The sequence below is a fragment of the Coregonus clupeaformis genome, unplaced genomic scaffold (assembly GCF_020615455.1).
Source record: "Coregonus clupeaformis isolate EN_2021a unplaced genomic scaffold, ASM2061545v1 scaf0375, whole genome shotgun sequence".
NCBI lineage: Eukaryota > Metazoa > Chordata > Actinopteri > Salmoniformes > Salmonidae > Coregonus > Coregonus clupeaformis.
The window spans coordinates 326,653-353,942 of NW_025533830.1; the positions used below are offsets into that span (position 1 = coordinate 326,653).

The 27,290-nt window shown below is 44.7% G+C and overlaps 3 pseudogenes; 1 reads left to right on the forward strand and 2 right to left on the reverse strand.

The window, feature by feature from the left end:
* Positions 1-14,077: 14,077 nt before the first annotated feature.
* On the reverse strand, positions 14,078-14,253 carry LOC121562080 (annotated as a pseudogene).
* Positions 14,254-16,362: 2,109 nt separating this feature from the next.
* LOC121562081 lies at positions 16,363-16,477 on the reverse strand (annotated as a pseudogene).
* Positions 16,478-26,902: 10,425 nt separating this feature from the next.
* On the forward strand, positions 26,903-27,078 carry LOC121562079 (annotated as a pseudogene).
* The last annotated feature ends 212 nt before the right edge of the window (positions 27,079-27,290 follow it).

Consider the following 27,290-nt stretch of genomic DNA (forward strand, 5'->3'; position numbering starts at 1 on the left):
CAGATGTGAGTCAAATTGAGCAGTCAATTTTGAGGGCTAAACTGCAAATGGGACTGCCCGCACCAGTAAGAAGCAAACTGGCAGAAGTAGTTGGACTTGGAAGCATGACAAAGGGGTCTATACAGATCACATAGCTCATCAAGTGGATCTGTATAGGAAGAAGGAACTCAACCAGAAAGAGCAGGACGAAGAAACTCTCCGGAAACTTAATCTGATACAACTGGGAGAGAATAAAAAGGAGAAGAAACAAGCTTTGGTTATGCAGAGTCCGTGTGCACCGAACCAACAAGCACTGCCACAGCTTCCAACCAGAACAGTTCCAACCGCGAAATTGTACCAGCCACCAATGGCGGCACCAGTTAATTCATACCCACAGCCAATTTCTGGACAGACACAGAATTGGAGAGGAAGAGGACAAGAAGGATTAGAAAGGGGAGGAAGAGTTAAGACATACTTCCCGCCGTCTCCAGAGGTGTGTTATAATTGTGGACATGTTGGTCACTTTTCCTGTGAGTGTAATTGGTCAGGAGGAAACTTTAGAGGGAATGTTAGAGGAAGATACAGGGGCCAGTCAAAAGCATCTGGAGGACCGGTGAACCCCTACAGGGGTGCCTAGATGATTCGAGGGGGGGGTGTCAGCTGGTAGCGTCAGGATCGGAAAGAGATCCAACAATTGAGGTGAAAATAAACAACCGACCATTGGAAGTAATGGCGGATAGCGGAGCAGCGTTCACCTGTGTTCGACCTGAAGATGCTACACATCTCCCTATGTCCAATCAACTCGTTAGGACAATCGGATTTGAGGGAGTAAAACAGCTGATTCCTCTTACGGAACCAATTGAGCTCTGCTATAAAGATCACAAAATTAAAAATACCCATACTGGTATCAGAACATACACCTGTTGCATTATTGGGAAGAGATGCCTTGTGTAAGTTGAACTGTACAATCAGATGTACACCAGACGGCTGTCTGATAGAAGTGCCAAAGGAAAAGGTTTACCAATTGTCGATGATGACGGAGATGGATTCGTCTTCAGTATTCTGGATTGGAAATCTCAGTGAAGATTTTATGAAACAGGCTAAGATATGGGAAAGATTTATTGTTGCAAATATGCCGGATGCAAAGCTTCCGGAATATCCATTCCATTGTACGCTCAAGTATTTCAAGAAGGCTGCTCAACCACACTCAGAGGAATGGTTGAGTCATCAACCGAAGAATGTTCAACTTAGCTCAAGTTGCATTATTTTAGGACCACAAGGAGCAGCTATGAAGATAAACACAGATGATTATCTGAATAAAGAATTTGATATTGAGAAGAGTGTGCCACATGTTACCTTGTTGGTTTCAGAAGGCTATGAGCAAAAGCAAATGGGAGAAATGATGACAGAAGCAGAGAAACTTTGTTTCAGACCAATGAAAGAAAATTTGGCGATCTGGAGAAGTGAAGATCAACGATTTCTCAAAATAATGATTTCGGCTCAAGGACAAGGGGAGCCACAGGCTGTAGGAATGACACATGAATCTATTTGCAATATGAAGATTGATTCAGACCCTATGAAAGAGGAGATGTTGCAACAAGTTCCAGAAGGATTGTGGTCTCAACATAGTACTGATATTGGACTTGTAAAATCAGCCCAACCTGTGAAGGTTGAACTTAGACCAGGAGCCAGACCTCCATGGAAAAATCAGTATCCATTGACAGAGGAAGCAATCAAAGGGATTGAACCACAAATTGATGGACTTTCGACAGTAGGGGTTTTAAGGACAACAAAACACCCTCGGAGTAACACGCCTTTGTGGCCTGTAAAAAACCAGATGGAAGTTATCGGGTAGCTCATGATTTGAGAGCAGTGAATGAGATAGTGATTGACTTTCCAGCAGACGTGCCAGATCCTCATACCTTGTTAGCTCAAGTTCCTCCAGATGCGACACATTTTACAGTACTGGACTTATGTGGAGCATTTTTCAGTGTTCCACTTAGTGTAGAGAGTCAGGATTTATTTGGGTTCACCTATAAGGGACAGTGCTATGAGTACAATAGAATGCCACAGGGGTACCGGCATTCACCGCATATCTTCAATAAAGTATTGAAGGAAGATTTGGTAGGGATAGATCAGATATTGCAGAGCACTGTCATTCAGTACGTGGATGATATAATGGTTTGCTCACAAAATAAGGAAACATGTCATAGGGACTCAATTAAATTACTACAGGTATTGGCAGAAAAGGGACACAAGGTGTCACAGAAAAAGTTGCAATATTGTCAGGAGAAAGTTGTATATTTAGGTCAAAACATAACTCATGGCCACAGAAACATTTCGGACAAGCAGGTGGAAACTATTCGTAAGGCTCCAAAACCTAGAACAGTCAGAGAAATGATGACATTTCTGGGTATTGCTGGGTATTCCTCCGCTTGGGTAGAGGATTATACTAGTTTGATGGCCCCATTGAGGGCTATGGTGAGGGGTACTGAGAGTGGTCAACTCCATAGCAATCTTTCCTGGACACAGGAAGGCCATGTGGCATTTGAAACTATCAAACAGAGGTTGCAGGGAGGCACCTGCACTTGCACTACCAGATTATTCAAAGAACTTTTTTGTTATATGTGTCTACTTCTACTGGAGGTAGATATGCATGCGCGGTTCTTTGTCAACCGACAGGCATGGGGACGAATCCTCAGCCTATCTCCTACTACTCTACTGCTTATTCAGAGGTAGAACTAGGGTTACCACTGTGCTACAGAGCAATGGTGGGGGTGTATTCCATGTATGACAAAGCATCATCGGTCACGATGGGCTACCCCGTGACAATTCTTACCCATCATAGTCTCAGAAATCTTTTGAACTATGGGAAGTTACATTGACAATGCCTAGGCTCAGAGACTATCATAGACTCTTAGAGCAGGAGGATGTCACCCTTGTGAGATGTGATACAATAAATCCAGCCGAGAGTTTACCAACTTCCGAGGATGGTGAGCCACATGATTGTGTCCAAGAGGCAGAGAGATATTCGAGGCTTCGATCAGATTTACAAGCCTTTCCATTACGTGAGGCAGACCTGGAGTATTGGACTGATGGGTCTTGCTATCGGGTGGGGGATAGATTATGTGCTGGTTATGCAGTAGTTAGAGGCAGAGGGACGGGATTTGTTGTTGAAAAGGCTGAAGTAATACCACAGCCTGCGTCTGCACAACTTGCTGAACTTGTGGGGCTAACAGAAGCATGTTTGTTAGCGGAAGGTAAGCGAGTAACCATATACACTGATTCAGCATATGCACATAGTGTATGTCATTTGTTTGGGGCGGTATGGAAAGGTTCGAGGGTTCAAGAAATCGGATGGTTCTCCGATACAGCATCATGCACAAATCATGAAATTGTTGCATGCTATGATGAAACCTACAGAGATAGCGATAGCTAAGTGTGCAGCTCACAAGACAGATATGTCAAGAGTGACACAAGGGAACAAAGCTGCTGATGAAGCTGCAAAAGCCGTCGCAGGAGCGGATAAATTGGGGAAAGTTTTTCTGGTCACTCATGTAGTGGACTTGGAAGACAAAATTACGCTTCGAGATGTAATTTTGATGCAAGAAGCCGCTTCTATGATCGACAAACAGCTATGGCTAGACCGAGGAGCGGTCAAAGATGCTACTGGTCTGTGGAGAAACCATGAGGGGTTGATAGTAGCGCCTCTAGACCTTCTAGGTCTGATGGTTCAGGAAGCACATGGCTTAGCTCATGTTGCGAGGGAGGTTCACAGAAAGATCACAAAGGAATATGGTTTTTGGGCTCCATATTTGTTTGAACAAATTGATTATTTGATAGGAAGATGCACTATCTGTCTTAAAAATAATGTTCGAAGAGGGATACCTGTTCATCCAGGTTACATTCCTACACCCAGGGGTCCTATGCGTGAGTTGGTCATTGACTTTGTTGATATGATAAAACCAGTTGATGGGAAAAGATACATGTTGGTGGTTGTAGATAGATTTTTCACGATGGACGGAAGCTTGTCCAACCAAGCGTAAGGATGCTCAGTCAGTTGCCAAGTTCTTATGTAAAGAGGTCATAAGCAGGTGGGGATTACCCGATCGAATATCCTCGGACAATGGAAGAGAATTTGTGGATAAAACAGTAAAATTGATGTTGCAAAAATTGGGAATTAAGCAACGTCTTGGAGCAGTTTATCACCCACAAAGTCAGGGGATGTGTGAAAGAATGAACGGTGTCTTGAAAAATCGCATTGTGAAGATTTGTCAACATACAGGTCTAAACTGGATAGCGGCGCTTCCTTTAGCACTAATGGTGTGTCGCTCAAGTGAGCTACGTGATTTACGTATGACACCCCATGAGTTGTTAACAGGAAGGAGGATGCCAACGCCTTGTTTACGAACAAGTGGAAAGGGTCCAAGCTTGGCCCTGTTGGAAGATGAAATGAGAGCGTACGTTACATATATGGCCAATTTTCATAAAAAGTTGTCCACATATGTTTCTGACAGGCAAAGACAAGAAGAGGTGCAGAAGGCGCCTGAGGAGGATAGGAGGAATACAGTACAACCGGGAGACAAAGTATTCGTAAAGGTATTCAGAAGGAAGTGGTATAACGAACGTCGTGAAGGACCATTTGAAGTGGTTCGTAGTACTGGAACAGCTGTCCAGGTTAAGGGGTCTCCTACGTGGTATCATTTGTCACATTGTGTTAAAGCACCTCCAGAAGAGGGGCCACGTGCAGAGAGAGAGAGGATGGAGATAGGGGAGACAGGAAGAGGGAGAGATTGTCAGTGTTGGGGTTAACGTTGATACTGGTGACACTTCTGATGATGCCAGAGATGACTATGCAGGGGATGGAAAGGACAGGGATTTGGGGAAATTGATTTTCAATACGTCCCAGAAGCAACAGGGAATATTTCAATGGGATGTGAAGCAGCAGAGACCGACCAAGGGCAACTCTGTTGCAGGAGAAGCTGGTGAGTCAGTTGGACAAAATAGGCCTAGACCAGTTAGGAGAAAAGTCAGACCAAAACGTTACGAAAACTAGGAATGAAGTAACAACAATAACACCAACACGTCAGTCTGTTAGAACAACAGTGGGAAGCAATTTAACTCTTTCAACATTGACAGTTGGTAAAGCCATAAATATAGCGCATTCGATTACAAGGGATCCAATAGTGCCAGCAACTAAATCAACTACTTTAATGGTAACTTTGGAAGGATTTAATGGTACGACGGCAATAACAAATGTAGGAGGTAATGATAACGACACTAACAACTTTTCTAAAAATAAATGATGTAAAAGAAATGACTCAGCAAATAGTGGTAGAGAACAATATAGGTTCATCTGAAATAGTACAGGATAATATAATGGAAGTACAGGAGGATTTCTTGGGCTTCAACTTAACATCAGAAGATACATCTGATCAATATCGCTCAGTAGGGAAAAGAGACGCTAAATGGAAAGCATTTGGATTTGATTCGGCTGTTTTGAAAATTAAAGATCAATGGGCGGGGAGAAATCTTTGGTTTCAGCAGATAACTCATGCTGTAAGATCAGTGAGGAATCTTGAGGGTCCATGTTTGTTGAGGATTCCAGCACCAGAGACGTGGGGTTCAATTTTACAGACGGTCGCGCAACCATTGTCGGGTGGGTGTCAGGCCTATGCGTTGAGATGGTTGTTGTATCATCAACGAGCATTAACAGATAAAGACATGTTGTTGTCACAACATTTGTATAGGCCTAGGTATAAGTGTTCTTGGTTAAGTGAATTTCCCCTATGTGAATATGTTGGATGGTAAAGAAAGTCAGGTGACAATGATCCCTGAAGCATTTGAGGTGAGAGGAGTGAGGGCTAAAAGTTGTTTTTGTTCTAATAATACAGAGGAAGTAAATGGTATGTTCATGGGAATATCAGATTGTGATAGTTATTTCATGACTTTGGGTAAAAATGGACAAAAGGTTAAAGTTGATCAATATAATGTAACTTTTTATGCACCAGGTAGTAAGGAGGGCAGGACTTTACTAGTGAGAGATCAATTTGTCATTATGAATGTAACTATTGGGAATTTTAGAGATATTTGGTGGGTTTGTGGGGATAAAGCCTATATATTCTTACCTTATGGATGGAAAGGATGTTGTTACATGTCAACGTTAAAGCTTCCATATGAGGTGTTTACAATTAGAAGAGGAGTCGCACCGACCACAGATCAATCTGAAATTACTGTTGAAAATAGGGTTAAAAGAGACATGGCTAAATTTACTAATCTTGAAGACTACCATTGGAGAATAAGTCTGGGAGAGAAGTGGGGACTTGGTCTTTTTCCATGGTATGGTGTAACATTTTTAGCAGATCATATTGATAATATTACATATCGTTGCAGGGCTTTGCGAATGAAACAATAAGAGGGTTTAACCTTCTGTCAAATGCTCAAAGAAGTCACAGACTGACGTTGTTGAAACATGACATGGCTCTTGATTATATTTTGGCAAGACAAGGTGGCTTATGTTTGGCTATGAATCTGACGGGGGATGATTGTTATACTTTGATCCCAGATAGTACCCGATAATATCACGAGTGTTATCGATGCCTTGAAGAATATCAGGGATGCATTTGGAAGATCTGAGAAAGCTGGATGGTCAGCGAAGTCTTGGTTGCAAGATCAGTTAGGCCCAATAGGAGCAGTGATGGTTCAGATTTTAATCGCAGCTCTGATAGCGCTGTGTGTGATGTTTTGCTTTTGTACTTTGTTACTGACCTTTGCAAAAGCTATGATATTAAGATGGGTTGGTGTTGTGATGCCTGGAGACAACACTCAGATGCCGTTGTTGATTGTTCCTGATCTGGACGAAGATGGACGAGGGGGTCTAGATGGACTACTGATGGATAAATATCCTTTTTGATTATTTGATCATTTTACAATTTTTTTTCAATATTACTGTGATTTTTAGTATGATTTATGAATCAAGGGGGGAATGGGTTTATGTGATTCATGCATCATTTATATATCAGTTTTATAGTCTTAGTGGATAGTGATGTTTAATTTGAAAGTGTTTTTGGAAAAGATACTGTTTGGTCTTTTCTTTTTCTTCCAGAGGCATTTGGGAGAACATGTGGAGATTGGAATACTCAAACAAAGACAATATGAAGGGACAATATGACTGGAGGAGATGAAACAAGGAGGGTGTGGCCGATTCCATCATTAACAAGTCCATTGGAAGTCGAGACTACGGAGGAGATGAAGTGTAGTGGACTACATTCCAGTGTCTGCAATGAAATATAGACATATTTGATGTGTAATACATAATTGTGTCATATTCTTAGGTATTGATTTTAGTAGAATGATGTTTGATGTTATTGAATGCAGATGAGGATCTTAGATGCTTTTGTTTATTTCGATGGGGTTTAGGGACAGAAGGTCTAGGAAGGGAGAGATTCATTGTACGATTCGATGGGTTGACCAGCCGTACAATGGATATTTATGGGAGGATTTTGTTTACATGTGTATTTAATTACATCATAGTTTCAAATGCATTTACATGGTTAATGAGGTTATCTGGAGTACCGACGGTGGTTGCCTGGGGCAGAGGGACCGTGAGAGAATTTTACTGTCTTGATTGATATGGATGGATGGCTGCTGGACAGTTTTTCGCTCTTACACTCCATAGAGATTTCTTCATATGTCATAGTAATGTATTCATACTTCACAAACAGTTGTTCATATGTCATAGTAATGTATTTACACTTCATAAACAGTTATTTCATAGAAAGGTATTTACACTCTAGAGAAGAATGTTTTTGGTTTAAGGTTAAAGATACTCAATAAGATAAATTGTTACTGGTCATAATCCTATTGTTGTCGAGACTTTTTAGTTTTGTCTCGAAGGGGGAATATGTAGTATATTAAAATTATGTCTTTGTTAACGGTTTTTCATGAAGAAATGGAAGGTTGATTATTGCTATTAAGAGGGAAGGTTTTAGCGTGACGTCACATATGACAAACAGGAAGTGGGTGGGAAGATACGGGGGATTGAACAGTAGAGGGAGCTATTCAACTCTTGGAAGGCTATATAAAGGGGGGAGCAACGACGGAGAGTTAGAATGCAGCAAGATTTAATTGGGTCTGGTTCTCCGGACATTGTGTCTGTACTTACGCTGGAACCTCGTGGTTTGAATAAAGGCCTTTGAACACGATCCAGTCTAAGCAGACTCTTTTAATTGATGGTAACACCTACGATTGACGTATACTACAAGGGGCAGTAGGGGTGACAATGCGTGATATTGATAGGTGCGTGAATTGGACCATATTGCTGTCCTGCCTGAGCATTCTAAATGTAACGAGTACTTTTGGGTGTCCGGGAAAATGTATGGGAGTAAAAAGTACAACTTTTCTTTAGGAATGTAGTGGAGTAAAAGTTGTCAGAAATATAAATAGTAAAGTACAAATCCCCCAAAACGACTTCAGTAGTACTTCAAAGCCTTTTTACTTTTACATTTCAGTAATTTAGCAGAAGCTCTTATCCAGAGCGACTTACAGTAATGAGTGCACACATTTTTCATACTGGTCCCCAGGGGGAATCGAACCCACAACCCTGGCGTTGCAAGCACCATGCTCTACTAACTGAGCCACACAGGACTACTTAGTTACTTTACACCACTGCCAATTGTATTTCCCATTCACACCATAGTAACAATTATAGATAAAGATAGAAACAACTGAACGTGTCTGAATATTAGTACACATGTAGAAAACTGATAAACATTACATTCAACTTCAAAACAGTAGTGCAACCGTGAAATTGTGTCTCTCTAATGCACCTGCACTTATTTGGACAGTGAGAGACAGAATAACAACAACACAAATCCAGAAAAACGCATGTCAAAAATGTTATAAATTGATTTGCATTTTAAATTAGGGAAATAAGTATTTGACCCCTCTGCAAAACATGACTTAGTACTTGGTGGCAAAAACCTTGTTGGCAATCACAGAGGTCAGACTTTTCTTGTAGTTGGCCACCAGGTTTGCACACATCTCAGGAGGGATTTTGTTCCACTCCTCTTTGCAGATCTTCTCCCAGTCATTAAGGTTTCGAGGCTGACATTTGGCAACTCGAACCATCAGCTCAATCCACAGATTTTCTATGGGATTAAGGTCTGGAGACTGACTAGGCCACTCCAGGACCTTAATGTGCTTCTTCTTGAGCCACTCCTTTGTTGCCTTGGCCGTGTGTTTTGGGTCATTGTCATGCTGGAATACCCATCCACGACCCATTTTCAATGCCCTGGCTGAGGGAAGGAGGTTCTCACCCAAAATGTGACGGTACATGGCCCCGTCCATCGTCCCTTTGATGTGGTGAAGTTGTCCTGTCCCCTTAGCAGAAAAACACCCCCAAAACATAATGTTTCCACCTCCATGTTTGACGGTGGGGATGGTGTTCTTGGGGTCATAGGCAGCATTCCTCCTCCTCCAAACACGGCGAGTTGAGTTGATGCCAAAGAGCTCCATTTTGGTCTCATCTGACCACAACACTTTCACCCAGTTCTCCTCTGAATCATTCAGATGTTCATTGGCAAACTTCAGACGGCCCTGTATATGTGCTTTCTTGAGCAGGGGGACCTTGCGGGCGCTGCAGGATTTCAGTCCTTCACGGCGTAGTGTGTTACCAATTGTTTTCTTGGTGACTATGGTCCCAGCTGCCTTGAGATCATTGACAAGATCCTCCCGTGTAGTTCTGGGCTGATTCCTCACCGTTCTCATGATCATTACAACTCCACGAGGTGAGATCTTTTATGGAGCCCCAGGCTGAGGGATATTGACAGTTATTTTGTGTTTCTTCCATTTGCGATAATCGCACCAACTGTTGTCACCTTCTCACCAAGCTGCTTGCCGATGGTCTTGTAGCCCATTCCAGCCTTGTGTGGGTCTACAATATTGTCCCTGACATCCTTGGAGAGCTCTCTGGTCTTGGCCATGGTGGAGAGTTTGGAATCTGATTGATTGATTGCTTCTGTGGACAGGTGTCTTTTATACAGGTAACAAGCTGAGATTAGGAGCACTCCCTTTAAGAGTGTGCTCCTAATCTCAGCTCGTTACCTGTATAAAAGACACCTGGGAGCCAGAAGTCTTTCTGTTTGAGAGGGGGTCAAATACTTATTTCCCAATTTATAACATTTTTGACATGCGTTTTTCTGGATTCATTTTGTTATTCTGTCTCTCGCTGTTCAAATAAACCTACCATTAAAATTAGACTGATCATTTCTTTGTCAGTGGGCAAAAGTACAAAATGAGCAGGGGATCAAATACTTTTTTCCCTCACTGTATGTTTGTGAAAGTGATGAGTATTGACGTTTCTCAATGTTAAAACAGAGCATCGGAATTGTAGTTTACACAGAGCCAAATGTGGACGAATGTAATGGCTGAAAACACTACATATGGAGAAGGGATTTTGAGAGCTACTGCACTGAAGTCCGTTAATGGGCAAATAGCAGCTATTTCTCAATGCTTGAAATGCATATAATATTAACTTTGAGCACCCCCAGAAAACATTCACAAATTACAAACTCATAAATCCATTTTTATAATACTGTAATATTGTTCTAAAAGTTGGGTTTGAGGTTCTCCAAATCAAATACTAAAACGTATAGTACAACTTGGTGCGCACCAGTTTACCATGGACTGTAGGCTACAGCAGGCTCACCATTTACGATCTTGCTTTAGGGCCTTTCCGGCCGTCTTCGTGGTTATATGCAGGAAGCATAAATTGTACAATTGTAAGCTAATAAATACTTTTCCAAGATAGAACTCATGTATATTTATGCAATAAGGCCAGAGGAGGTGTGGTATATGGTCAATATACCACGGCTAAGGGCTGTTAAGCACGATGCAATGCCTCAGTCGCCTAATAGCTATTATAAACTGGTTACCAACATATGTATAACAGTAAAAAATATATTTTTTTTTTGTCATACCTGTGGTGTATGTCTGATATACCACGGCTTTCAGCCAATCAGCATTCAGGGCTCGGACAACCCCGACCACCCAATATATATTTACTACAGTAAAATAATATACTGCACCAACTACATAAATATCTGATAGGGGGCATTATCTTCTACGTGGACTTTAAACGAACAGCAGAATGGACGACGCCATTTTAACAGCTCGTAAGATTATAATTTTTTTTTTTACACAAAACCAATAACATGTCAAATGGGAGAATACCTTGACGTATATGTTAACTAGCATGTTATGACATGTTCTTTCGACAATAGAAAGTTTAAACGTGCTATTACATACCTCTAGTAATAAATAGAAACGGAGACAAAGGTTATCTTCTTGACTGCACAGTTATGGCGCTTACTTCCTGTTCCCCAGTACCACAGTGCAACGGTCCGTGCATTCCGGGATCAGATTACAACATTTCATTAAATAACTAAAAAAGTGTAAACTGTAGCCATTTATTTCCCTTTATAGTTTATTAGCCTAAGCATGACCTTCATCCAAATAATTTCTCTAGGATTGGAACCGGTTCAGGGAACAGAACCGAAAAATAACGTCAAAAAAAACGGAAACTAAAGTGTTCTATACTTTTCAGGAACAGCAGTTATTTTAAAAGCATGGAATCCAGTTAATAACCTTATTTTACTTTCCGGGAATTTTTTTTCCAGTCCCACAAAAATCGCAACAAAGCTCACTCTAGAAACATATTCCAGTTTCTGCCTTCCAGCTGGAATGGAAACCTTTGCCAGTGGGTGTGCGTGTGGAAACTACCTGCTCCTCCCCTCTGAAGCATAGGTTACTGTATCCTACTGACAACGTTACAAGCATGATTCAGAAAATAGGGAGATATGTTTAATTTGAGAAAAAGCGCTTCAAGGCAAGCTTTCTCTATCCTCTAACGAGCTATCCACACCCGCAAAATGTCGCACCTTACACTGTGATTGGCAGCACAGTGTGCTCTGAATGATTTTCCTATACAGATACTCTGTGGTGTACTAGTGTATTAATTCTCCCACTTGGATGTCACTTCCACAAGCTTTAAATTGAGGGCCAGGTTGTCAGGATGGGGAATGTACTGTACACATTAATTACAAGTACTCCTAAAGATACACTTCATTTTAACTAGCTAAATCCTGTGTAACAACTAGTAATTACATTGTACTTGGCTAACATTACATGTTCTATGCTTTGAAATAGTGTCTTATTCTTCATCTGGGATTTGGATTTGTAAAATGTATTATAAAATGTATTTAATATTTGTCTGATCAGGCTCAGGTAGCATCAGGTTTGTATTTTTATGCTAATCAAAGCTCTAATCAAATCCAGACATTTATAAGCGTTATAATGCTTTTGAATGACACTTCCGGTTTTGGCAAAAAATACCAGGTTACCCGGGAGAAGAGTGATTTAATCTCGGGATGGAACATTTGTATAATATCGAGGAAATATTAAACCCTGATGCGTATACCAGTTGATTCACAAGACACCAACTAAGTAACTTACATATACGGTATCTTCATTAGGCCTAATGGCATTTCATGTCCATGATAGGAAGTTTGTTGTAGTGACTCCGTAAGGCTAATTGTAAAAGTAACCCTCTGAAGTGCCATGTTTGTACAGTTTATTATGTGGAGGAAACATTTAGGCAGCCAGGACCATACACCAGGACCGCTCCGTAGGCCGCACTGTAGGCCTAGCTCTTACTGCAGTCCAGTGCCATGGAAATCTTTGAAGTTTGGCTTTATGAAGGCCTATTCACCGTGGTCTTATCGTACAAGGCTCTACAGACATGTAAAATAAAGACAGGCAATTTTTATTGTTCACGTTATTTGCGTTGAATATGTATTGAAGTCAAGTGGTTCAACATTAAAATATAGTTGGATGGACCACACAGGACAGCCTGGAAAATGCGACGGTCGGTGGAACACTTGCGCCACCAAGTGGACAATTGCTTCAGTTCTCTTGTGGCATCACCGCTACCAGAGATATGTGATATAAGATCAAATGTTATGTCAATATTATTATCTCTAAATTGATTCCCCCACCCGTATTTCATATATTATTATTCAGATTTAGCTGTTAATCTGGATTTAATTTATAAACGCTTTCTGTCATTTCCGATTGGAGGTCAGATAACCACGTGACTTCCGAACCTACCAATGTGTTACTTTGTAACAGTCAAAAGTGGTTATTCCCAACGTTGATCAACTCCCAATCTATGGCAAGATTTTTTAAAAGCATTATCTTTGATATTTGGCGGACAGTTTACAGAGCTACGTTTTGTGTAACCGTCATCGAATTTGACGTGTCCGAGAATGGCACCTATCTCCCGAAAGCATTGCGGTATCGCTTATTGGCTAAGATGAAGTGTAGTATCTGGAGTACAAGTTTTTATTGACCACAGATAGTCGATGCAAGAGGCTCTGGTGCCATCACCACAATTTTTGTTTTAGATTCCGTCTCTCACAGTTGAAGTGTACCTATGATATAAATTACAGACCTCTACATGCTTTGTAAGTAGGAAAACCTGCAAAATCGGCAGTGTATCAAATACTTGTTCTCCCCACTGTACATGTCAACTGCATATATTTGAGTCTTGTGAAATAGCAGGCCTATCAAATAATGACTTCAGACAAATACATCAGATAACGTTACCGGTATGTGAGGCAGTTCATGTTACCAGTACATTACTTTAGCACATTTAATAGTTTATACTGTATAGTCTTCCAGTGTATATATTTCCAATCATAACAATTGTCTTCTTTTTGTTAAACTACTTTATTACTTAGCTATTTGTGTATATTTTTGATCATGTGTATTGCACTGTTGAGGAGAGCTTGCAAGTAAGCATTTCACTGTACCATTTACACCCTGTATCCTGTGGAGATGACGAATAAACATTGATTAGAAGATTAATGCACCATTGATATCAGCTATCATAGTCAAGATAACGGTGACTGACCTGACCAGCACTCTCTAGCCATCATTGACATTGAGATGAACTTGCTCAAATACAATATACATCACGATCCTAACTAATTAAAACTAAGCAACTGCGTTAACTCTGCATGATTTATTTTCACAATGAGAGGGGTGCACCGTTCCTGGAGATACTGCAATACCAGGTCGATGCGTGGAGTGGACGGAGCAAGCCCCTATTCCATCTCCCTATTCCAAAAATCAATTTAATATATGGTCCCCAGATAGGGGACGTATCAGATATTAAACTGATAAGAACAGATTTTTTTCTTTTGGAAAAGTTTTTATTATACATTTCCTTTAAAACAGCTCACATTTGAATTACATTTACACACATAAAAACGGCATAAAGTGCATTAAAACCAGCATTATATTACAGTTACATTTTAAAAGGTACATTTATTACATTTATTTAAAACAATAAAACAATCCTACATAAAAGTACCCATTTCTGTAAAAGCCAATTACTAAGAGCCATTTAAAATGTGCATAAATGATTTAACAAAGTTAAAACATTTTTAAGACATAAAAAGCCTGTCAAAAAGTCACTTTGTTAAAAAAGCTGTCTTCGGTCCTTTGTACAAAAACGGGGTGAGTCCTTATCAAAAAAGCCTCCTCTTGCTCTTCCTGAAACGACTCCGTACCCGTCCGTCGGGGCCCAGAGGAGACTCCTCCCCTAGGCGCATCGCCCTAGGCGCCGCAGCGCTGTCAGGCCGTGGCCGCCGGGACCTTGGGTGTTGTGGGGGACCCCTTCGCCTGGGGTGAGGCCCCCTGTCGTTCGTACCACCCCAGGGCTTCCGTGGCTACCAAAGCCACTGCCTGGGGGTGGTCTCTGCCAGTTCCCTACCAGCAGGTTGCGGGAGGACCACAGTGCATCCTTCAGACACGTGAGGGTGGGCCAGAGTTGTGCGAAGGCCTTTGTTGTTATAGGCCTTCGGCCCACCCCATACAGCACGAGCTGGGGGCGTTAGGTCCTCCCCTGCTGGCAGGCGTGGGAAGATCAGGGGGCCTGCTTCCTTCCACAGGTCCCGTGCGGCTCTGCACTCCCAGAGCAAGTGCCTCACCGACTCTTCTTGGCCGCAGCCTGGTCGGGGCACGCGGATGTCCTCGCCATGCCCGGGAGTGCATGACGGCCCTGACCGGGAGGATCTCGTGGGCGACCATCCAGGACAGGTCACGGTGCCAATTCAGCAGAGCAGGATGGGCCACGTTGCGCCAAACCGTTGAGGGCTCGCCTATAGCAAGCCCGCGCACTGGACACACCGGTTCCCGTTCCTGCACAAGAGAGAGAAGAGAGCGGTATTTAGTTAAAACAGTGACAGGCTCCTTTTCCAGTTTAAAATGTCTTAAAAACGTTCTGAGCTGTACATAGTGTGTGGGGAGCAGGAATGATAAGAACAGATTTTTTTCTTTTGGAAAAGTTTTATTGATACAATTCCTTTAAAACAGCTCACATTTTGAATTCATTTATACACATAAAAACGGCATAAAAGTGCATAAAAATCAGCATTACATTACATTTACATTTAAAAGGTACAAATTGTTTATTTAAAACAATAAAACAATCATGCATAAAAGTACCCTTTCCTGTAAAAACCAATTAGTAAAAGCCATTTTAAAATGTGTATAGATGATTTAACAAAGTAAAACATTTTTAAGACATAAAAAGCCTGTCAAGAAGTCACTTTGTTAAAAAAGCTGTCTTCGGTCCTTTGTACAAAAACGGGGTGAGTCCTTATCAAAAAAGCCTCCTCCTGCTCTTCCCGAAACGACTCGTACCCGTCCGTCGGGGCCCAGAGAGAGACTCCTCCCCTAGGCGCATCGCCCTAGGCACCGCAGCTGTCAGGCCGTGGCCGCGGGACCTTAGATGTTGTGGGGGACCCTTCGCCTGGGGAGTCGAGGCCCCTGTCGTTCGTACCACCCCAGGGCTTCCGTGGCTACTAAAGCCACTGCCTGGGGGTGGTCTCTACCTGTTTCCCTACCAGCAGGTTGCGGGAGGACCACAGTGCGTCCTTCAGGCACGTGAGGGTGGGCCAGAGTTGTGCGAAGGCCTTTGTTGTAATAGGCCTTCGGCCCACCCCATACCATCTTGGTGGTAGTAGCAAATATTCAAACGAGAACTTTGAAGGCCGAAGTGGAGAAGGGTTCCATGTGAACAGCAGTTGAACATGGGTCAGTCGGTCCTAAGAGATGGGCGAACGCCGTTCGGAAGGGAGGGGCGATGGCCTCCGTCGCCCGGCCGATCGGAAAGGGAGTCGGGTTCAGATCCCCGAATCCGGAGTGGCGGAGACGGGCGCCGCAGAGCGTCCAGTGCGGTAACGCGACCCGATCCCGGAGGCTGGCAGGAGCCCTGGGGAGAGTTCTCTTTTCTTTGTGAAGGGCAGGGCGCCCTGGAATGGGTTCGCCCCGAGAGAGGGGCCCAAGCCCTGGAAAGCGTCGCGGTTCCGGCGGCGTCCGATGATAAGAACAGATACTACACTTGATCTTAGCCAAAAGGCCGAGAAGCGATACCGCAATGCTTTCGGGAGGAAGGGGCCGTTCTCCGACACGTCAAATTCGAATATGGTTACACCAAAATGAGCTCGGTAAGCTTTCTGCCAAATTTAAAAGATAATGCTTTTAGAAAATGGTGGCATAGAGTGGGTGTTGATCAACGTAGGGAATAACCACGTTTGACTGTTACAAATAACAAGTTGGTAGGTACTAAAATCACGTGGTGATCCGCCCTCCAATCGGAAATGAGAGAAAGCGTTGTTAAATTAAAACCAGATTAACAGCTCAATTGGAATAATAATATATCACGGGTGGGGGAGAAACAATTTGGAGATAATAATATTGACATAACATTTGATCTTGTATCAAATATCTCTGATAGCATTGCTGCCACAACGGAACTGAAGCAATTGTCCACTTGGTGGCAGCAGAGTTCCACCAACCGTTGCTTTTTCCAAGCTGTCCTGTTTGGTACATCAAACTGCATTTGAATGTTGAACCACTTGACTTCAATACATCATCAATGCAAATAATGTGAACAATAAAAATAGCCTATGTCTTTTTCTTATTAAAATCTTTCTGTAGAGCCTTGTATGATAAGGACATTGTGAGGAGGCCTTCATAAAGTTGCACTCCTAAATTACTAGAGGCCAAACTTCAACGATGTCCATGGCACTGGACTGCATTGCGAGCTAGGCCGGAGCGGTCCTGGCGTATGGTCCTGGCTGCCTGAATGTGTCCTCCACATTATAAACTGTACAAACATGGCACTTTTGAGGCTTACTTTTACAATTAGGCTTACTCAGTCACTACAAGAAATGTCATATCATGGACATAAAATGCCATTAGGCCTAATGAAGGTACAGTATATGTAAGTTACTTGGTTGGTGACTTGTGAATCAATCTGTATGCGCATTAGGGTTCAATATTTTCCCAGTATTTAACAAATGATCCATACCGAGAATAAATGTATTTCCTCCCAGGTAACCCGGTATTAACCGAGAGAATAAATCACTTTTCTCCCAAAAACAGAAAGTGTCATTCAAAAGCATTGTAAAATTGTAAAGCATATACATGTCTGGATTTGATTAGAGCTTTGATCAGCATGAACATTCAAACCTGATTCTAACTGAGCCTGATGAGCCATATATTAAATATATTTTATGAGCACTACATTAACGACATTGAATGAACCCAAGCCCCAAAAGCCCAAATGATTTTTCCATTATCCAATAGGCTACATACATGATACACTGTAGGCACATTACGACTTTTCATGCTACAAAAAGGGTCAATTTGTCAGCAAGGCACATCAATTAACGTAGTCCCAATCAATGGCAATTGCTGAACTTCATTAGGCAACATTTTAGGTGTTTTGTAACAGATGTCTATTTCCATTCACCAAATGGCGCTAATAGGTTATACATGCAGTTTGGATGCTGAAATAATTTTGGAGTGGAAGAACATGCACAGAAGTAGCCTACATTTTGAATTGATTTGTTTGACAAATCAGATGAAAATATCATGACTGGTTGTGTTTATGCCACATTAAAAAGGTGATTCATTTTTACCGTAATGTTTAATTGACTACTTTATTATTAGGCACATTAAATGTTTTTTCGTGCGCCTCAATAGAGACCCCCAAATGCACTCTGTTTTCATCAGAACAGAAATGTGTGTAATTAGTTCATTGAACCCATTCCCACGTAAATTGCTCCACATAATTTTAATATTTTAAATGTACTTCTTGTAAAAAACACACAGAGAAGCAAATGGAGGACAAAATGGGAAGAAACAGTCGCCCTTTTAACGGGGTTCATAAACCCTCTAGCGTTTATGCTAGCTATGTTAAAAAGGGACAACATGGGGAAAGGAGGGAAGCAGACAACTATCTAAATATGACATGAATTTCCAGACTCACTTTAAGTCCAGTTCCTCGTTAGGAGGCCTGTCTGGGGAAACGGTGGTCCCCAAGGGGAGGACTGTCCCCAAAGATAGGGGTCGGGAAAACCCTTTCCTCCTCAGTCAGTGTGGGTGCTGGAACACCGCTGGGTGCCAGACCGCTGCTGTCGGTAGAGCTCGCGCCTGACAGGGAAAGCAGAGTCTCCTCTGCGCTGCCCGGGTTTCCCGCGCTTTTCTCCTCAGACTCCCCGCTTGCAAAACAACTGAAACGATTCCCCCCCAGGGCGGACTCCTCCGTCGCCTCCATGCGGATGAGTGGGGAAACAGGGCTCATCTGCTTCCTCTTGACAGAGCACTTCCTCCTCTCTCCCACCGTGGTCCAGCTCTCCGGAGCAGAGGGCGCGGTTTGCTCTCCCGTAGCCTCCTCCATTTGCTTGCTCCAGCTCCTGTCCCCCGCTCCGCTCTCCTCATGAGGTGATGATGGCGCCTCACTCCCGCTCTCCTCAGACTCTCGCAGTTCTCTCTCCATCACTAGCTCCTCCACGACCTCCTCAATAGCGCGTAGCTCTATAACTTCTCCCTCATCTGCTCTTTTCCCGCTCACCGCTCTGGTGTAGGAGGGGGCTGCCTTTGAGCAGTGACGGAACAGGTGCTCCTCTGAGCTGCACAGACTGCAGCGCTTAGGCACGGTGCAATCCCTCATTACATGGCCGAGGGTCCCACAGTTTCTGCACCTTGTCTGGGTGCAGGCATCAGCGAGGTGCCCGTACGTGCTGCACTTCCTGCAAAAACGAGGCTGCCCAGCATACATGAGGTAACCCCTGTCTGCACCGATAGAAAAGACGCGGGAGGATGGAGGTAGCCATCATGGCCGCTCTCGTCTTCCTTTAGCAGCACGCGAAACTGCCTCTTCCCTGTCCAGATGCCTAGGGCGTCCTTAATGTCTCTCACTCCTGGCAAGATGGTCACATACCGGCTGAGGTAGCACACTAGCGTTTCTTCAGTGACCCAGGGGTTGAACATGTGCACCGTTAGCACCCTCAGATTGTGCCTGCACAGGGACTCAACTTGAAAGCTACTGAGGGCGGGTGCTGTCGAGTTCGCTCGGAAGAGCCCTCTCACCTCCTCCAGCCTGGTGATGGTGTAGAACGACACATCATAAAACTTCTCCGGTGTGTTTTGTTGCAGACAGTGCACATCGTCTGCTGTCAGGCGTAGAGGTCCAAAAATAACGTCCTTTCCAAAAATAACTCTTTCCATCAACTTTTCTTTTCCAGTCCATTGGAAACGCAGGCGTGTTCTTCAGTCCGGCGGCTGCCGACTGTAGACGTGGACGATGACGACATCGCTCCACCTTCAGGATCTCCTTGGTACTGCAACTTGATCTTGATCTTAGCCAAAACCCTCCCATGTACTGCCGAAAAACTTCCCACTATTTTTAAATCCCTATTTCCACATAGAACACCAACCCCTGTAGAATGCACCCTGCCGACACTCCACCTTGACTCTCCCTGAACCCATTCCCTCGTAAATCTCTCCACATCATTTTAATCTTTTAAATGTACTTCTTGTAAAAAACACACAGAGAAGCAAATGGACGACAAAATGGAAAGAAACAGTCGCCCTTTTAACAGGGTTCCTAAGCCCTCTAGCGTTTATGCTAGCTATGTTAAAAAGGGACGACATGGGGAAAGGAGGGAAGCAGACAACTATCTAAATATGACATTAATTTCCAGACTCACTTTAAGTACAGTTCCTCGTTAGGAGGCCTGTCTGGGAAACGGTGGTCCCCAGGTGGAGGACTGTCCACAAAGATAGGGGTCGGGAAAACCCTTTCCTCCTCAGTCAGTGTGGGTGCTGGAACACCGCTGGGTGCCAGACCGCTGCTGTCGGTAGAGCTCGCGCCTGACAGGGAAAGCAGAGTCTCCTCTGCGCTGCCCGGGTTTCCTGCGCTTTTCTCCTCAGACTCCCCACTTGCAAAACAACTGAAACGATTCCCCCCCAGGGCGGACTCCTCTGTCGCCTCCATGCGGATGAGTGGGGAAACAGGGCTCATCTGCTTCCTCTTGATAGAGCACTTCCTCCTCTCTCCCACCGTGGTCCAGCTCTCCGGAGCAGAGGGCGCGGTGGGCTCTCCCGAGCCTCCTCCATTTGCTTGCTCCAACTCCTTTCCCCGCTCCGCTCTCCTCATGAGGTGATGATGGCGCCTCACTCCCGCTCTCCTCAGACTCTCGCCGTTCTCTCTCCATCACTAGCTCCTTCACGACCCTCCTCAATAGCGCGTAGCTCTATAACTTTTCCCTCATCTGCTCTTTTCCCGCTCACCGCTCTGGTGTAGGAGGGGCTGCCTTTGGGCAGTGACGGAACAGGTGCTCCTCTGAGCTGCACAGACTGCAGCGCTTGGGCACGGTGCAATCCCTCATTACATGGCCGAGGGTCCCACAGTTTCTGCACCTTGTCTGCAGAAGCGAAGCTGCCCAGCATACATGAGGTAGCCCCTGTCTGCACCGATTGAAAAAGACGCGGGAGGATGGAGGTAGCCATCATGGCCGCTCTCGTCCTCCTTTAGCAGCACGCAAAACGGCCTCTTCCCTGTCCAGATGCCTAGGGCGTCCTTAATGTCTCTCACTCCTGGCAAGATGGTCACATACCGGCTGAGGTAGCACACTAGCGTTTCTTCAGTGACCCAGGGGTTGAACATGTGCACCGTTAGCACCCTCAGATTGTTCCTGCACAGGGACTCAACTTGAAAGCTACTGAGGGTGAGTGCTGTCGCGTTCGTTCAGAAGAGCCCTCTCACCTCCTCCAGCCTGGTGATGGTGTAGAATGACACATCGTATAACTTCTCGGGTGTGTTTTGTTGCAGATAGTGCACATCATCTGCTGTCAGCCGTAGAGGTCCAAAAATAACTTATTTTCCAAAACGAAATCTCTCCATCAAACTTTCTTTTCCAGTCCATTGAAAACGCAGTGTTCTTCAGTCCTCTTCATCCATCTTCTCCTTTCTCCTCACCCTCATCACCCTCTTCATCCATCCTCTCCTTTCTCATCACCCTCATCACCCTCTTCATCCATCCTCCACCTACCTTTTCACCTGCCTATCCATATCTCTGCAACCAATACAACCGGTAACACCTCGTCAGTCATCTTATAAGCTACCCAAGACCTTCCTAGTAACATATCCCAGTAATCCCAGTGCTTATCTCTTTCCTGTGTGTGTGTGTGTGGCAGTGTTTGGCCCCAGCAGGGGTTATTAACCTGCTCCATATGGACCTGGATGTACTATTGCAGGCCGCCACATCTCCGGCACCCAAGGTTGGTGTGTCTCCCTATTGGTCAGGCAGCAAGGTCAACAGGTCAAGGTTCAGGGTCAGTCAGACACAGGCTTGTGGTCCTGGTGGTTTGAACCCTTCCCCTGGTTCAGTGCACAGTCTTTGCATGCTATGCATGGGTTCACTCAACGCATGCAAGGGATGAACTGACAGCCTTCCTCACATGGAAGTAAGACCGAGGGTACCGACTGACAGACTGGGTACAGACTGACACAAACAGGGTACTGGAAGACAGGGTACAGACAGACAGACAGGGTGCAGTCAGTGTGTCTCTTCAGTCCAACCACTGAGATGGAATACGATCCATCATTGCAGCATTACCAACAGGCAGGCCACTGGACTGGACTTTAGAAAGGACAAACGTTCAGTTATTCATGAACATTTGTTCCAGTGAACCAAAGGGGAGATTGATGCTCTATTATTGGATGCTATCATAATATAAACAAAACCCTGAGAGGATAATAAGTAATACGAACACAGAAAATCAGTGATTAATATGGCATACAAACACAGAAAATCACAAATGGAGCAGCTGGACTGAAGAACACTGCGTTTTCAATGGACTGGAAAAGAAAGTTTGATGGAGAGATTTCGTTTGGAAAAAGCAGATGCCTGTGACAAGGTGGTCTGTATGAAGTGCCGGGAGCGTGGGCCATCGCTACGAGGAGTGCACGAACGGAAGGTCGTGCAACCTCTGTGGCGAGCGGTCCCACCTCATCCGCAGCTGCCCCTCCTCCTGGGCCAATAAGGTCAGGGCTGGCGGGATGGAGGCGGCGGCTGCGGACCGGGCTTCCGAGCGCCAGAAGGAGAAAGCGGCAGTTGCCAAGGTGGCGGTAGTGGAGGAGGTGGTGGCGGTTGTTGAGGAAGTGGTGGCAGTAGTGGAGGAGGTGGTAGAGAAGGTGGAGTGCGCGGAAGGTGCGGTGGTGGGAGAAGTGGGAGTGGAGGCAAAAACCCTCCCCATCCCAACCCCCCCGCCCCAGACTGAAGTGACCCCTGAAGGAGAAAGGGCCGAGAAAGACGGCTCTGGAGAGACGGAGAGTGAGAGCTCCCCAAGTGGGTCTGACAGTATGATGACAGTGTCGGAAACAACACTGTCAAGTGGGGAGAGTGCAGGAGAGGTGGGAGAGACCCTGGGCGAACACCTTCCCCTACGGAAGAGAAACGCTGAGGAGCTCTCCGACCCCGAACAGGGCGAGGAGAAGAAGGGAAAGTTGGAGTGGGAGAGCTCCCAGGGGGAGGATGAGTCTAGGGTCTTTCCATCAAACTCCTCCAACCAGGAATCGTTTTTAAACCCTGTTTTCACCTCCTCTCCCTGCCACCCCCCCTTACCCCGCAGGGAGAGAGAGAAAGTTTCTTAAAAATAACCCCTTTTAAACTGTTTTAATGCCTTCTTTCCTTTTAGCACTGTTTACTAACCTCTTTTATGGCTTTTAACATCACCACCATTAATGTTAGGAGTATAAAGACTGATTTAAGAGCACAATCTGTTTTATCCTTTTTAGAAAGTTTTAATTCAGATGTGTTTTTATTACAGGAGTGTGGTCTACCCTTTTTAACCTCTTACAGCAAATGGGAGGAGAAGTGGCAGCACGGGCCCTCCATTTGGAGTGGATCCAATTTTAATAAAAACGATGGTGTTGCCATTTTATTCAAGACCCCACAGGTGGTGGTGAAGGGGAGCACAGTGGTGGTTGGGGGACGTGCTCTTTTAGCCAACTGTACTTTTATGGGGAGGGATTTTAACGTGCTAAATGTATATGGTTTTAATAACAAACACGACCGTTGTACACTTTTAGAAGACCTGCAGTCCCACATGCTGGGGAGGGATCCTCTAGTGGTGGTTGGGGATTTTAACTGTGTTTTAAGTAGAGCAGACAGGAGAGGAGCGGGAGAAGATTTTAAGGTAGATAGGTCTAGTGTTTTATTGCAAGGGTTGTGCAGGGATTTTAAACTAACTGACTGTTTTAAAACCCTGCATCCAAGAGAGGAGGGCTTCACCTGGACCAGTGGTGACGGCACCAGAGCCTCTCGCATTGACTATCTGTTTACCCGTGACTGCCCGCCAACTGATGCTAGAATAACCCCTGCTTTCTTCTCAGATCACGTAATGCTTACGTGCACCCTCTCACTAACTTCGGGTGTGACTGTAGGAAGAGGGCCCTGGAAACTGAACTGCTCCCATTTAGAAGATGATAGAGTAGTTATCCAGTACAGGGAGCAGTTCAGCCAGTGGCAGACGCTACAGGACTTCTTTGACACACGAGCACAGTGGTGGGAAATGGTGAAGGGCAAGACGAGGACCTTCTTTAGAGAGATAGGAAAGAGAAAAATCAAAGAGAAAGATAGACGCATGTTGGGACTGCAGAAGCGACTGGAGCAGTATTTTAATCTAAACCAACAGGGCTTTGATTTTAACCAGGAAATCAAAGACGTTAAGAAAGGAATTGCATTTTTAGCAGAACAGAAGAGCAAGGGGGTTATTTTAAGAAGTAAAGAAATGGAATTAGAAGAGGGGGAGAAGTGCACTAGGTACTTTTTTTAAGAAGATAGTTAGCAAGGGTAGGATAATGACAGGGTTAAAAGATAAAGATGGGGTTTTTAAAAAAAGACACAGAGGGAATTAAAAGAAGTAGTCGAGGGATTGTTATGGGGAATTGTTGGGTTTAAAGATGTGTGTAAGGAAACAATGGAGGAGGTTTTAACATACATCGACAGGACTATACCCAATACAGAACGACCTAGTAAAAGACCTGACAATGACCGAACTTGACGAAGGACTGAGACATTTTAAAAGGGGTAAATCACCGGGGGAGGACGGCCTCCCTTTGGAGTTTTATCTGACCTTTTGGGATGTTTTAGCCGACGAACTTCTGACTGTTTTTACTGACTTTGAACATCTCGACAGACTACCTGACAGTTTTAGAACCGGAATCGTGACCCTTTTACATTAAAAAAATGACAGGACTGCCCTTAGAAACTGGAGACCGATTACCCTTTTAAATTTTGATTGTAAACTTTTTACCAAGGTTTTAACACTCAGAATGTCTTCTGTTTTAGGGGAGGTGATCCACCCGGATCAAGCCTGTGCCAATCCGGGAAGGAAGATCACGGACAGCCTAGTACTGATCAGAGATGCCATCTGTTATGCGAGAGACAGAAACATGCGGCTTATAGTCCTAAATTTAGATTTTGAGAAAGCTTTTGATCGGGTCTTGCACCAGTGGGTGGGATTGCTGTATGGGGACATCACCAGCAGAATCCTTGTAAATGGGCATTTGTCAAGAGCAGTGGGAGTACACTGCGAGGCGTCCGTCAGGGATGTCCATTATCTCCCCCTCCTGTTTGTGGCCTGCATAGAACCACTGGCACAGGTCTTGAGAAGGGACCAACGGATCAGTGGGGTGGGTATCCCGGGGAGTGGGGGGATGACCGCCAAGTGCGTTTTTTACATGGACGACGTTAACATTTTATGCACTGACCTTTTATCCGTTGACAGGACCCTGGACAGGACTGACTGGTACGGACGAGCCTCTGGGGCGAGACTGAACAGAACCAAGACGGAGGCCCAATTTTTCGGACCATGGGCAGACTCAGACTTGACAGGACTACCACTGACTGTTAGAATGACGGACATAAGGGTTCTGGGGGTTAAATTTGACAGAGAGGGAGGGGGTAGTGGAAATTGGACCGGGACTTTAGCGACTGTTAGACAGAGACTAGGGTTCTGGGGACTAAGACGACTGACATTTGAGGGCAAGGTTTTAATCATCAAGGCTGTAATTTTACCTGTCCTTTTACTAATCAGTTCTGTTTTTATCCCCCCACGAACAACTCTTTTAGCTCTGGACCGGATGTTGTTTTATTTTCTGTGGGGAAGCAAGTGGGAGAGGCTGAGGAGGGAGGTGGTAAAGAGGCCCAGGTTCAAGGGGGGGAAAGGCTTGCCTGACCTCTACTTGTTCCTGGGCAGCCGCTATACAGCGTTACATCTTACTCTTGCCACCTCCCCGGTCAACAACAAGACCCAGGCCCTCGCACGGTTCTGGCTGGGGTCTTACCTCAGGTCTCTGAGGTTGATCCCAGTCGACCTGCGAGCCCCAGTCTCTTTCCTGCTCCCCACACACTATGTCCAGCTCAGAACATTTTTAAGACATTTTAAACTGGAAAAGGAGCCTGTCACAGTTTTAACTAAACACCGCTCTCTTCTCTCTCTTGTGCAGGAACGGGAACCGGTGTGTCCAGTGCGCGGGCTTGCTATAGGCGAGCCCTCAACGGTTTGGCGCAACGTGGCCCATCCTGCTCTGCTGAATTGGCACCGTGACCTGTCCTGGATGGTCGCCCATGAGATCCTCCCGGTCAGGGCCGTTATGCACTCCCGGGGCATGGCGAGGACATCCGCGTGCCCCCGACCAGGCTGCGGCCAGGAGGAGTCGGTGAGGCACTTGCTCTGGGAGTGCAGAGCCGCACGGGACCTGTGGAAGGAAGCAGGCCCCCTGATCTCCCCACGCCTGCCAGCAGGGGAGGACCTAACGCCCCAGCTCGTGCTGTATGGGGTGGGCCGAAGGCCTATTCAACCAAAGGCCTTCACTCAACTCTGGCCCACCCTCACGTGTCTGAAGGACGCACTGTGGTCCTCCCGTAACCTGCTGGTAGGGAAACAGGTAGAGACCACCCCCCAGGCAGTGGCTCTGGTAGCCACGGAAGCCCTGGGGTGGTATGAACGACAGGGGGCCTCGACCCCAGGCGAAGGGTCCCCCACAACACCCAAGGTCCCGGCGGCCACGGCCTGACAGCACTGCGGCGCCTAGGGCGACGCGCCTAGGGGAGGAGTCTCCTCTGGGCCCCGACGGACGGGTACGGAGTCGTTTCAGGAAGAGCAAGAGGAGGCTTTTTTGATAAGGACTCACCCCGTTTTTGTACAAAGGACCGAAGACAGCTTTTTTAACAAAGTTACTTTTTGACAGGCTTTTTATGTCTTAAAAATGTTTTTACTTTGTTAAATCATTTATGCACATTTTAAATGGCTTTTAGTAATCGGCTTTTACAAGAATGGGTACTTTTATGTAGGATTGTTTTATTGTTTTAAATAAACAACATGTACCTTTTTAAATTTAATTGTAATGTAATGCTGGTTTTTATGCAAGTGATGCCGTTTTTATGTGTGTAAATGTATTTAAAATGTGAGCTGTTTTAAAGGAATTGTACCAATAAAAACTTTTCCAAAAGAAAAAAATCTGTTCTTATCAGTTTAATATCTGATACGTCCCCTATCTGGGGACCATATATTAAATTGATTTTTGGAATAGGGAGATGGAATAGGGGCTTGCTCCGTCCACTCCACGCATCGACCTGGTATTGCAGTACCTCCAGGAACGGTGCACCCCCTCTCATTGTGAAAATAAATCATATAGAGTTAACGCATTTGCTTAGTTTTAATTAGTTAGGATCGTGATGTATATTGTATTTTCACATTTGAGCAAGTTCATCTCAATGTCAATGATGGCTAGAGAGTGCTGGTCAAGTCAGTCACCGTTATCTTGACTATGATAGCTGATGTCAATGGTGCGTTAATCTTCTAATCAAATAGTTTATTCGTCA